The sequence below is a fragment of the Podarcis erhardii genome, assembly GCF_964252035.2.
Source record: "Podarcis erhardii genome assembly, chromosome: 1".
In the NCBI taxonomy this organism is placed as follows: Eukaryota; Metazoa; Chordata; class Lepidosauria; order Squamata; family Lacertidae; genus Podarcis; species Podarcis erhardii.
This window is the reverse complement of record NC_138497.1, coordinates 33,733,882-33,748,098: the sequence shown is the minus strand read 5'-3', so window position 1 is coordinate 33,748,098 and position 14,217 is coordinate 33,733,882. Positions and strand designations below refer to the sequence as shown.

Genomic DNA, 14,217 nt, shown 5'->3' with positions numbered 1-14,217 from the left:
TAGGCTGACTTGCTTTCTAAAAGGTAGCTTCATATGTTCCAATAGCAGAAAAGCTGTTCATAGATAGATGTGTGGAATAGGGCTGGGCAATATATCAATATATCATCCAAAACTGGTTTGAAGTCCATATCATGATATCAGTTTCATCATTTTTGTCCTGGCAGTATTGAGAATCATGATGTGTGTTAGGCTGGGCAATACAGCATCTAAAACTGGTTTGAAGTCCATATCATGATATCGGTTTCAAAATCTTTGACCTGGAAATATATCACAAACCATTTTGTGTATGTGCGTGTGTTTGTGAAAGTCACAACGTGGGAAAACTGTGAAGCCAGCCGATGCCTCCATTCTTATTTCAGACCCTAGTGTAAAATAAACATATAAGATTTGACACAGAAAAGAACTGGGTGACTATGATGCCTCATTCAGGAGCACCTAGCTCATGGTCAGTGTCTTTGCATGTGAAGAGGCAGCTTGGGGAAGAGAGCCAACTTCACCTGTTTGATACAGGGTGTTCCAGAAACACCACAGCCTGTAAACAAGAGAATACAGTGGTACCTCGGGTTACATACGCTTCAGGTTACAGACTCCGCTAACCCAGAAATAGTGCTTCAGGTTAAGAACTTTGCTTCAAGATGAGAACAGAAATTGTGCTCTGGCGGCGCGGCAGCAGCGGGAGGCCCCATTAGTTAAAATGGTGCTTCAGGTTAAGAACAGTTTCAGGTTAAGAACAGACCTCCGGGACAAATTAAGTACTTAACCCGAAGTACCACTGTATATAAGAGGCAGTGCACCTAGAATTGCTATTTTGTAGGTTTTGGGGGTGGTCAGAGTAAAAATGATAGGAGTGAAGGTAACTCTAGGCAGGAGCAGGGAGTGTTAGCTATGGAGGAAAATAGATGAGAAGACATCTAGGAAGTGTGGACTGTCAGGTTTTTATTTTGACTTTTCCACTTCTGACTGGGGAAAAAAGTTTGTTTTTGTTATTTTCAGGATCCAGACACATATAAATAGATTCCCCTTTTGCTGCTTGGTTTTTAGTAACGTTCTGAGGATAAAGTGCTCCTAAGAGGAACCAGCAATGAGCTAATGTTAAAAGTCTGGTAAGGAGAGCTGTAAAACTCAGCGGATACTAGAGTAACTTTATTACTTGTGTGACTGGTGAGACAGTATCTCTGTTTTCTTTATATGTATAAAAAAAAAAAAGTTCAGGAGTTCAGCATTGATGCAGATGCCCAAGGAAATTTTACAGCTAAGTAAATAAAGCACATAGATAAAATATTTCGAAAGAGATTCTGAATTTAGGGGAAATGCATAAATAATCAAATTACAGGAATGCTCCAACATCCCTCTATTTGTTGCATTCCATTAATCTAGTGGGTGTTTGGAGTTTTTCACGTTCCTGAGAATGCCCCAAACACTAAAGGTTAAATTCTGTTCCCACATATTTTCTTATTTGTGCCCCAGATTCCTATAACCTGGCTGCATATCAAACAAAATACTGGATGAGAAATTAGTATACAAGAAAGGCAAAACTGATAGGAAAAACCAAAAAATTCTTCATTATATTGACGATAATTGTTTCTGGCTTTAATTTAATATTGACTCTTCTGGGTAGGTCGAGTCATACATGACAAAACAGGAAACAAAGATTAACTATGGAAACTCCTCCCTGCTTTTCCATTCTTTCATTCGAACCATCCAGCATACCATTCTACTTAAGCCTAAAGTGGTTTGTTTTTTTTTTTAAAAAAAAGCCTAATGCGTTTCGTAAGAATGCAAAAATTGCACCGCTGAACCAGACAAAAGGTCCAACAAATGCAGAATCAGCAGCAGAGAGTCACAACATGTTGCCTCTTTATATGGAGATTCCTATGGAGATTTATGCATTTATTATTACATTTATATCCACTTTTCCTCCAAGAACTCCAAGACGTTGTACACGCTTCTCCCCCTCTCCTTACTATCCTCCTAACAACTCCTTGAAGTAGATTAGGCTGAGAGTTGGCGACTGGTCCCAAGTCACCCAGTGAGCTTCACGGCTGGGTCGGAATTTGAACTCTGGCCTCCCAGGTCCTAGTCCAACACTCTAACCACTACACCACACTGGCTCTCATTTCATTTAGCTATCAAGGCTAACAGACATTGAACTTGACCAAACAGCTAAGCCAGTGGCTTGTCACCACATCTTGCAATGATTAAGACTGAATACAGACAATAATTTCTGAAGACTAATAGGAATGCCTTATTTTCATAAGACATTTTAAGTAGCCTGGTAACTGTACAAAGGCAGTGACAATTATGGAAACCTCATGAAGATGGGAAAACGTATTCAAGCTGCAATCCTATGAGTGGTATTGGATTACGGGCTGAATAAGCTTTCCCTCCTTACTGAGGGTCCCGTAATTGACATTACCTTTGCATAGTTCTATGGGGTGGCAAAATTGACTAGATCTAACATCAGCAGCAACTTAAAAAAGATACGAGAGAGAACAACAAATGTTCTTCAGAGCAGAGAAGCATTTTTCAGCAGGTCCAAAATTGTTCCAGGCATGCAAGGAGGGATTATGTTACTCATTATATTACTCATCACGGGCACTGTCCGTAGATGCCTGCAGCTGCCACGCCAAAGTATGCCTAACCTATATTGTAGCAGTTCTGGTCACAAAGCTAAAATCAAGGTATTGTGCTTTTCCTGGAGACTGTTCCAAGTGCTACAGAAACCTGCAAAACCAGCTTGTTCAGGGAATATGGTGAGACAGCAAAGGAAATGGAATTGCGTAATGGGGGGTAATGATAGCATTACGGTGCCATATTCAAGGCTTATGGAAGCTATTGCTTGTGATAACTCTGGTATTTTTGAAGTCAACTAATGTGTATTTTTCTTCAAGGTTCGAATTATCCACTCAGGATAAACTAAGGTCATATTCCTCACAAATATAAGCACTACACATTTATGAAGCATAAGCAGAGCGGACATTTCACAGAACATCCATGAAATGCTTCCTTCTCTTCCTTAGGCAGATAATAAGAAAAGAGGAAACACACTTCTTATCTGTGTGCACAAAATTTACAGCACAATCCTAAGTGTCTACTTAGATGTGATTTTGAGGAATCTGGTATAAATTTTAATAATAATAATAATAATAATAATAATAATAATAATAATAAATTAAAAGAAGTGATCTTCATTGACTTTAACGGGACTTAATCCCAGGCAAGGGTATAGAAGACTATAGCTTGAGTCACCCTATTGTAGCCTTGGGTGTTAGTAAACTAATTTTACTCAGAGGAGACCCACTGAAATTAATGAACATGACTAAGTTAGGTCCATTACTTTTAAGAGGTCTACTCTTAGTAAAGACTTAATGACCACCCCTTGCATTTCTTTTTTCACAATATTTATATACTGCTTGATTGTAATAAAGCCTCAAAGTGTTTACAAAAAGCATAGGGTGGTAAAATTATTATTATTTAATTAAAAACAACTATTTAAAATATTTGAAATATAATTAAATGGAACAATTAGCTCAAAGCCAGATTAAAAAACAAGTATTATGTGGCACCTGATAACCACAAGTAACCAATAGTTCCATGCAGGTGAGTCCATGGAATTTCAGGCAGGTGAGAAAGTGGACTGATGCCAGAAGGCCAATCTCTTTATTTCTCCTACACCAGTGCTTGGTTTTCATACTACTTAAGGTGAAAGAGAAAGCTGTTCCTTAGCTCTGTGCCTCCTCCATTAACCTGCTTGGTAGAAAACCTATTTTCTTTCCTTTTTCACTAGTCTGCTAAGAGGCTAGGATCTTACATTTCCATGTAGAGGAGGCTAGGCTAATCATTTGCACAGTCCCTGGAAAAGACCCTGATGTTGGGAAAGATGGAGGGCTCACGGAGAAGGGGACGACAGAGGACGAGATGGTTGGACAGTGTTCTCGAAGCTACCAGCATGAGTTTGACCAAACTGCAGGAGGCAGTGGAAGACAGGAGTGCCTGGCATGCTCTGGTCCATGGGGTCACGAAGAGTCGGACACGACTAAACAACAACAACAACAAATTTTGTGGGCTTATTTGCAAGATTTCTGCTTTTTTTGAAATTTGACCAGTGTGACTTAGGATCCTAAGGCGCCACTAGGGATGCGGGTGGCACTGTGGTCTAAACCACTGAGCCTCTTGGGCTTGCCGATAAGAAGGTTGGTGATTCGAATCCCTGCAATGGGATGAGCTCCCGTTGCTCTGTGCCAGCTCCTGCCAACCTAGCAGTTTGAAAGCACGCCAGTACAAGTAGATAAATAGGTACTGCTGTGGCAAGAAGGTAAATGGTGTTTCGGTGCACTCTGGTTTCCATCACAGTGTTCTGTTGCACCAGAAGCAGTTTAGTCATGCTAGCCCCTATGACCTGTAAAGCTGTCTGTGGACAAACGCCGGCTCTCTCGGCCTGAAGCAAGATGAGCACCACAACCCCTCTTTGACTGGACATAATCATCCAGGGGTCCTTTACCTTTTACCCTTTCTTTTACCTCAGGTGCCAATAGTCCATCCTTAATATTTATTTATTACTCAGTTTATATCCCAGTTTTCTGCCAGCTAGCTCAATGTGACCCAAGGTCACCCAGTGAGTTTCCTGACTGAATGTGGTTCTGAACATCAGTCTCCCAGTCCTAGTCTAATGACACTGGCCCCTGACACACCATGAATATATCAACAGAAAAGAAATACTTAGGGAGGAATTCAATGCCATGCAATGACAAGCATTTCAGCTTGCCAAATGGAACCATGCCTCCTCTAGTTCCCCTATGTGCTGTTCCAGGGGTTCTCCTAACCCCATGCCACAGCCAATTTTAGAGGCATGCAGTGGGAGGTGAGGGGTATTGATCAGATCATTTCTCTATCTAGCTCAGTATTTCCTACACAGACTGGCAGTGCCTCTCCAGGGTTTCATATAAGAGACACATTCTCGACCACAGAATTATGTCTCTTTGCCTGGTTTCAGGTTAGGAAAAAAAAAGATAACTTGCCCTAGTATTTGGACAAAGCTGTTTCGCAAGAATGTACTATTTACGATTAAATGATCATGTAAGACTTAAAAGGATTGGTTTAATAATTTCATCTTCTAGGGATGGGTGTGTGTGTATTTGTTGTTGTTGTTTAGTCATGTCCGACTCTTTGTGACCCCATAGACCAGAGCACGCCAGTCACTCCTGTTTTCCACTGCCTCCCGTAGTTTGGTCAAACTCATGCTGGTAGCTTCGAGAACACTGTCCAACCATCTCGTCCTCTGTCGTCCCCTTCTCCTTGTGCCCTCCATCTTTCCCAGCATCAGGGTCTTTTCCAGGGAGTCTTCTCTTCTCATGCGGTGACCAAAGTATTGGAGCCTCAGCTCCACGATCTGTCCTTCCAGTGAGCACTCAGGACTGATTTCCTTCAGAATGGAGATGTTTGATCTTCTTGCAGTCCATGGGACTCTTAAGAGTCTCATCCAGCACCATAATTCAAAAGCATCAATTCTTTGGCAATCAGCCTTCTTTATGGTCCAGCTCTCACTTCCATACATCACTACTGGGTCGGCAAGGTGATGTCTTTTCTTTTTAAGATGCTGTCTAGGTTTGTCATTGCTTTTCTCCCAAGAAGCAGGCGTCTTTTAATTTTGTGACCGCTGTCACCATCTGCAGTGATCATGCAGCCCAAGAAAGTAAAATCTCTCACTGCCTCCATTTCTTCCCCTTCTATTTGCCAGGAGGTGATCGGACCAGTGGCCATATATATCGTATATTGTTTGTTTTAAGAAACTTTTGAAAAATGAATTGCACGAGCATTTCTTCCACATATAGTGCTCATGTGAAAACCTCATTTTATCTCCTTGAAGATCAGGCGCAGGAAAACCATCAAGCAGCAGTCAGAGAAGCATTTGTTTCTTTTAACCCACAGTAACAGGGTGCAGTTAATTTTTTGTTTCCTCTACGTGAAGCTAGCAGCAATTTGAGTACAACCCACAAATCGCCAAGTCAGTAGACCTGGCATTTTATGTTATGTTTTCTTTTTTTAAAAAAAAACCCAATAACAACAAATTGTAGAATTGTACCAAACTATGCATATCTGATCCATCTGAAGGAAAGTTCTATATTGCATTTCATTCAAGGGAAAGTAGAAAGTGCTGTTTGGTAAAATCTGGTTTCTGAAGGATGATTAAGAAACACATGGGGCTTGATTCACACTAAGTTAATCATGCTTTAGTTCCATTTTTAACCTTTTAGTTACATTTGATTGGATCCAGACATCCAATAGCAAATGTACGGGATCGAGATCCTGCAGAGCTTTCCACTGGAGTAATGGGGTCAAGGGAGGGGATTTTTTTGTTCAGCATCACCTCCCAGGTTATTATGCAGGGTTTCCTGACCCTCCAGAGCAGCTTTGGGGTAGTCACAGGGATTGCAGGGAGGAATTGGCAAAAAAAAAATGCTTTCCTCCAGCAGAATGAACCATAGGTGTCGTTCCACTCTTGGGTAGTATGGATCCAATCCACTGAAATCAATGTGACTTCCATCAGATATGACCAGCTTGTCCCATTGACTTCAGTGGTACCAAAGCGTAGTTAGTTTTCTGAAGCGGGGGAGACTGGAAAGTGAGATCTTTTAGTAAAAATATTACAAGCCCCTGATTACTAAAACTCATGTTCAGATCCTCATTTGTTTATAAGAAACATGCCCAAGATTTTCTCTATCTTTCTCCATGAGGAAAAGCAAGCAGATTCTTTTAAGTAAGCTACAATACCCTGTGTTAGACATCACATTCCATGAATCACATTACATCCTGGTACATTTCTGAATATCCTGTACAGAGTAGATACTGCTATTTTCACTGATGAATAGAAAAATGTCTCCCAAAGAAAATGTGAAGGAGGCTAGTAACCAGGTAAAAAGGTAAAGGTAAAGGGACCCCTGACTGTTAGGTCCAGTCACGGACAACTCTGGGGTTGCAGCGCTCATCTCGCTTTATTGGCCGAGGGAGTCGGTGTACAGTCATGTGGTCAGCATGAGTAAGCCGCTTCTGGCGAACCAGAGCAGGGCACGGAAACGCTGTTTACCTTCCCGCCGGAGCAGTACCTATTTATCTACTTGCACTTTGACGTGCTTTCGAACTGCTAGGTGGGCAGGAGCAGGGACTGAGCAACGGGAGCTCACCTCGTCGCAGGGATTCCAACCGCCGACCTTCTGATCGACAAGCCCTCGGCTCTGTGGTTTATACCATAGCGCCACCAGTAACCCAGTAACCAGGTAGGAGAGCTTATATATCATTTGGTGCACATATTGGTCCCTCTTGCAATAAACAGATGTGCAAAATGTATGTAGGGGGAAGCGACAGATGCCGTCCACTCAGCATGTTTTATGCAAAAGCCTGAGGCTGAATTTTGCACTTTAAAGCCAGTGTCCATTTTCAAGCACAGATTTTATTCGCCTGATAGGGAAAATGAAAAGAACTCTGAGATATTTATATTTATATTGGGAAATCCAGTTCCTGGTAGGGGCAATAAACATAGGAATCACCTCTGAAATATACTTTGGTCTCAGTGATCATTTTATTTGAGGGATACGGGAAGAGGACTGGAGGTTAATATCCCTGTATTCATTTTACTCAGGTGAATTCCCCTGGACCGTAGCTTGTCAATAATCACCGAATAAAAGCATAGAAAGTGTTGCATCAAGTGTCCCAAGGAAAGTCAGCAATGCGAAAAAAGTTTTAAGCATTTAATATTTTCCCATTTTGCAAACATTATTTTGTGTCCACCTATGTGTCATCGGATACCCAGCTCTATTTCTCTGTAGCATCCAAATTCAGGAGAGGTGGTGCAAGCCCTGGACTGGTGCCTGGACTCAGTGATGGGATGGATAAGGGCCAGCAAACTGACCCCAAATCCTCACAAGATTATAGAATCATAGAATTATAGAGTTGGAAGACATCCTAAGGGTGATCTAGTCCAACCCCCTGCAATGCTGGAATCTCAGCTAGATCGTACATGACAGATGGCCATCCAACCTCTGCTTAAAAACCTCCAAGGAAGGAGAGTCAAACAGCTCTTACTATCAGACAGTACGTCCTGAAGTTTAATTGGAATCACTTTTCATGTAACTTGAATCCATTGGTTTGGGTCTTAGCCTCTGGAGCAGGAGAAACAAGCTTGCTCCATCCTCCTTGGGACAACCTTTGAGATATTTGAATATGGTTACCATATTCTCCTCTCCATCTCCTCTTATCCAGGCTAAACATACCCAACTCCCTCAACCATTCCTTATAAGATTTGGTTTCATTATCTTCATTATCTTAGTCACCCTCTTCGGCATATGTTCCATCTTCTCAATATCTGGGGCACAGTACCCCAGTTGTAGTCTGACCAGGGTAGAATAGAGCTGTACCATTACTTCAAGACACTATACTTTTGTTTATGCAGCCTAGAATAGCACCAGCCTTTTTTGCTGCTGCATCCCACTGTTGACTCATGTTCAGTTTGTGGTCTACGCGGGTGGCGCTGTGGGTAAAACCTCAGTGCCTAGGACTTGCTGATCGTAAGGTCGGCGGTTCGAATCCCCGCGGCGGGGTGAGCTCCCGTCATTCGGTCCCAGCTCCTGCCCACCTAGCAGTTCAAAAGCACCCCTAAGTGCAAGTAGATAAATAGGTACCGCTTATAGTGGGAAGGTAAATGGCGTTTCCGTGTGCAGCGCTGGTGCTGGCTCGCCAGAGCAGCTTCGTCACGCTGGCCACGTGACCTGGAAGTGTCTTCGGACGGCGCCAGCTCCCGGCCTCTTGAGCGAGATGGGCGCACAACCCTAGAGTCGGACACGACTGGCCCGTACGGGCAGGGGTACCTTTACCTTAAGACCCCTAGATCCTTTTCATATGTACTACTGACACTTGGTTCCCAAACCTAGATAACTGCCGGCTTTGGACGGGGCAGTACCCCCTGCCGCCACCAAATGAGCAGGTTTGTAACTTGGGGGAGCTCCTGGTTCCATCTTTTTCACTAGAGGCCCAGGTGGTGCCAGTGGCTATCTTTGTAGTGATGTAGCCTGTCAATATTTGTAGTGACGGCAAAAAAGAAAATAACAATAGTTGGGAAAATAGACACTGGGCTGGGGTGGATGTTGAAGTTTAAATTCTATTATTTATTTATTCATTAGAATTATTTATATAGCTGCCTCTCAGGATATAAATCCTTCCAAGATGGCTTGCAATTCAAGCACGTATTTTTTAAAATACCAGAGTTTAAAACACACACACACATTAAAAAGTCACCAGGATCCTTCCCACAGAGCAGCTGATGGCAAGTCTCTTTGCCCAGGCCAGAGGCCAGATGAAGATGCAAACTGCCCTCTTCCCAGTCATCAGATGGGTCAGTAATCTTTCCTCCCCAGCTGATTTGCACAGATCAGCTGAAGGGGGAGCTGTGTGTCTTATACAACTATGTGCAAGAGTGTGGAGGTAGTCACACCCGCCACTGGCATGTGGCCAGGAGCAACTGCAGCCCTCAGGTGAAAACAGGGGTTTCTAAAAGGACCTCACACCCTCCTTCAAGCTACCAATGATTTGGGTTTTCAATGGCAAAAAATTAGGGTGAGAAATTTCATGGTAAAAGAAAACTGTCGTTTTATTAGAGCCACTAGAGTCTATGCTGTGAAAGAACCAGATTTTTTTACTTCATGGAGAGATCAGCTAAACTCATAAAAATAATACCCAGGGCCAGAAAACAGTACAGTGGTACCTCGGGGTACAAACGCTTCAGGTTACATACGCTTCAGGTTACAGACTCCGCTAACCCAGAAATAGTACCTCGGGTTAAGAACTTTGCTTCAGGATGACAACAGAAATTGCCCAGTGGCAGCAGGAGGCCCCATTAGCTAAAGTGGTGCTTCAGGTTAAGAACAGTTTCAGGTTAAGAACGGACCTCCAGAACGAATTAAGTACTTAACCCAAGGTACCACTGTATTACAAAAATCTTAATATGTATGAACCTTTATCTGCTTATGAAAGATGGAATTTAATATTATTGCTTATTTGTGGTTTATTCATTAATGCAGAACAAAAGAGGACACGAATTGCTGGAACTTGGGACAGTCGAAGCAGTTCTTCCTATTAATTTCACTTTGCGTGGATCAAATTCTAAAACAGCAGCAGCTCTGGGATACTGCTAAATGTCTTGCACTCTATCTTTTTCAAAGCATAACAGGCATTCATCACATTGGAATAACAAAGCCGTAATCTGATATATGACAAATATTACCAGCTTAATGGCTGATGTCCATTACTGATGGGACCTGCTCACTATTTAGAAAAGTTTGGCATTGAAGGATTACTGAACAAACAGAACACCTGAAAAAACTTGCATGCAAGAGTCTGTCATCGGGTGTGATCGAGGACATTACCTGAGAACTCTGGCTCTTATCTTAAGTTGGAAACGGCTGCAATTGCCAACAGCTCCAAACAAAGAGCTTCTGTCAAGGAAGGGTGACACAGCGAGCCTGTCAGGTGGTGCTTGCCTTCCCAAGACTTCATTCCTCTTTATGGATCACCTGAGACCAAGCTGTGCACCAGCCTTCAATAGGTGGGCAACATCACAAACCAATTACTATCAACAGAAAACTTCTCATCTGCTACGCGGGAGGGGGAAAGCGCCAAACATTCTCCCATGAGAATTTGTGAGAATAGGGGGAAATTCCTCTACACACAGAAAGTGGGGAGGGAAGGGGGTAGTTGGAGATGGAGAGAAAGAGAGAGGGGAAGAATTTTCCAAACAGTAAAGTGTACATGCCAATTTAAGGTATGTGTTAACTTACTTGGTCTAAACTATACCACACGACAAGCAAAGAACAGTAGCAAAAAACCTGACTTTCAGCGGGGATGCCCTTATGGTGCAAAGAGTGGTCAGGCAATCCAGATAAATTGTGAAATGATTTACTAACCATGAATAATGGCCTGTTATGTGGCTTGAACTTCTTCCCTGTTTTATTATTATCATTACCGTATTTTTTGCTCTATAAGACTCACTTTCCCCCCCCTAAAAAGTAAGGGGAAATGTGTGTGCGTCTTATGGAGCGAATGCAGGCTGCGCAGCTATCCCAGAAGCCAGAACAGCAAGAGGGATTGCTGCTTTCACTGCGCAGTGATCCCTCTTGCTGTTCTGGCTTCTGATATTCAGAATATTTTTTAAATTGCTTTCCTCCTCCAAAAACTAGGTGCGTCTTGTGGTCTGGTGAGTCCTATAGAGCAAAAAATACGGTATTTTGCAGCTTCAGGATGACAGCATAAGCAGGAGGTTTAATCAAGCCCTGCTGGGCCACCATAGTTGGTGGGCTAAGCAGAACCTGTTCACATGATCTTCTCAAGAAATAACTTAACTGCAATATAATTTGCTCCGAAAATTAGAAACGGAACTTTGCGTACAACATGCAACTGCTCATAGGAGACTTTACGCATCCTTTCATTCACCGCCTCACAAGAACGGAGAAGTTATGCGACTGCTTGCGGTGAAGTACATTGCAGCTCTTCCATTGATTTGGAATTGTTGCTTTCCTTTGCTCTGATGTTATGACTGCATGCTTAAAATGTTGTGGTGCAATGCTTTTGCTCATGTTACAAAAGGAAGATCAACTGCTGTTTGAAAAAAATATATCAGGAAGGGGGGGGGGAATTTGCAAGAAAAACATAGCTTGGAGATGTGGCTTTTATCTCTCTCTATTTACGCTCTAATTCTTCTTGTCAGCAGCAGGCACTATCCTGTGTGAGCAGTAAGGATTAGGTCCTGCTTCAGGAAAACACCAATTACAATAAGTGCTGCAATCCTGAAAGTATTTACTTGCACTATATTCCCAGTGAAGCTGAGGGAATTATTTGCTGATATGTGGTCTCGAGACTTCAGATTTCCACAGCACAAGTTTTGTCTTTCCAACATAATACATTACCAGGGAAAATTTAATTCCTTCAGCAACTTCTTCCAGCGTCTAAAGCATGTCCGTCATTCACACACCACCAGAGAGGCAGGTATGGACAAGGCAGCGGCAGGCTACTACAAAGTCAGCATTTTGTATATTCTTCTTTTTGTCCACAGAGGAGCTGAGCTTATATTCATTGCTATCGTTATCTCAAACAAATGCTGATACTTTATGGAAGCAGCACAGCTTTGTAGAGTTAAGACAGAACTGCGTGCTTTTCTTATGTAAGTGACTCAAAATTAGCTTTGAATTACAGAAGATGGCGTGGATTGGATCAGGGGTCAGATGTGGCCCACGAAGACCGTTTTACCGGCCCACGATGCAGAAGCTTCTTGGGGTGATTATGATGGGCACGACCCAGCCAAAATAAAGCACTTTTAAGTCACAGTGATTTATGACCTTACTCAGGCTCTAAGATCAGACTTGGAGGCCCCACTCTCAGATCCACCAGTAAAAGCTGTGAGACTGGCAGTCACCAGAGACAGGACCTTTTCAGTGGTGCCTTGGATTTCTGTTTAATTTTGAAATGCTGATATTTAATATTATTCTGTATTATTTTAATGAAAGTTGAATGATATTTTATTTGCATATTGTATATTGTATTATGCATATTGTCTTATTTATATGATGTTAGCCGCTCTGAGCCCAGCTTTGGCCAGGGAGGCCAGGATACAAATAAAACTATTATTATTACCAAGATGATCAAGGATCTGGAAACCAAGCCTTATGAGGAAGGGTTAAGGGAACTGGGTATGTAAAGAGGAGACTGAGGGGAGATATGATAGCCATCTTCTAATATCTAAAAGGCTGTCACATGGAGCAAGCTTGTTTCCCCTGCTCCAGAGGCTATGACATGAAGCAATGGATTCAAGTTACATATCTTTAGAACTTCCTCCCCAAGGAAGGATGTATGGCTGATGGTTTCTAAAGGAACTCTGAAATATTATATTATTTTATTTTAAAGTCTGTTCCATGCTTTATTAATATTCAATGCTAGAGGTTTTAATTGTTACTGCGTTCGAACTTTGAATTTTATTTTATAGAATTAATTTTGTTTGAACATCCACTCCAACCTCTTTTCTGTTTTGTAAGCTGCCATGTGAGGACAACATGCCCTGAAGGGTGGAATTATTATTATTATTATTATTATTATTATTATTATTACTACTACTACTACTACTACTACCTGATAGGGATTCAAAATGGCTAACAGATAAAACTAAAAACTAAATATTAAACATTGATAGAATTAATACTATCTACATGCCAGGCTTGAGGAATCCTCCCCACCCCCATGGCACCAAGAAGCAGGGAGGAAACAAGAAAGTTCTTCCTTAAGATTTATTCAGTCATCACGGTGAAAGACAAAGAATTCCGGTCATTTCGCCATGATGGAATTGCTAGCACTGAGCTCCTCCCTCCTTCCCTTCTAACAATACCACCTGCTTCTACAGCATCCGCCCATGGTCAACTGTTGTTGTGCCCTTTGTTCTTGCACCCTTTGTTCTTGCTTTTTTTCTTTAAAAAATGTTTAGGGGTACTCTCATTTTCCTACTCATATTGAAATACTGCCCCTCAATGAGGCCAAATTTAGATTCACAAAATGTTTAGGCCAGGGGTCAGCAACCTGCAGCCCATAGGCCACAAGCAGCCCACGGGGGTCGTTTAAATGGCCCATGAGCCGCCCCCGAACCAAGCCACCTGGCCAGTGAGTCCCCGCACGCTGTGCTAAACTGGCGCAGCTTTTGTGGCACTGGCAATCGCATCTGTGCAGACGAAGACACCGGAAATCGCGTCTGCACAGATGCGATCTGGCCCACAGAGCGATCTCCAGGGGAGTGAACAGGCCCAGGTGAGGTAAACCTTGCCGACCCCTGGTTTAGGGGTATGCGTCCCCCCAGAAAAAAGCAGTGCTTGCACCCTTAACGAATGTCACATTTTGTGAGAAAGGGGGTCAGTTATGCTGTCCAGTGATGTGTCAACTAGCTTCTCTGTCTCCCTTCCTCCTCCGCCTAACACCACATAACTCTGCTGTTTGACTGTCTCTCAGCTGTTATCTTCCTCAAAGCCCTGCTGCAATTTGAGACTGCCTTTCTCCTCTCTGGAAGCTACAGGTCAAGGTGGTGGAGGTTGACCTCTACCACTCCTCCTCCTCCTCTTCAGTCAAGTCTCTGACTCTACAACTATACCAGACAAATAATTGCAATAAAAACAGCACAGCACCAGCCCTTTCATT

At 42.6% G+C, this 14,217-nt stretch overlaps 1 protein-coding gene across 6 annotated transcripts in view; it reads right to left on the bottom strand.

Annotated features, from left to right (window-relative positions):
• Window positions 1-14,217, bottom strand: part of SLC25A21 (solute carrier family 25 member 21) — a 291,014-nt gene that overhangs the window by 48,533 nt on the left and 228,264 nt on the right. The gene's annotated exons all lie outside the window — the stretch shown is intronic.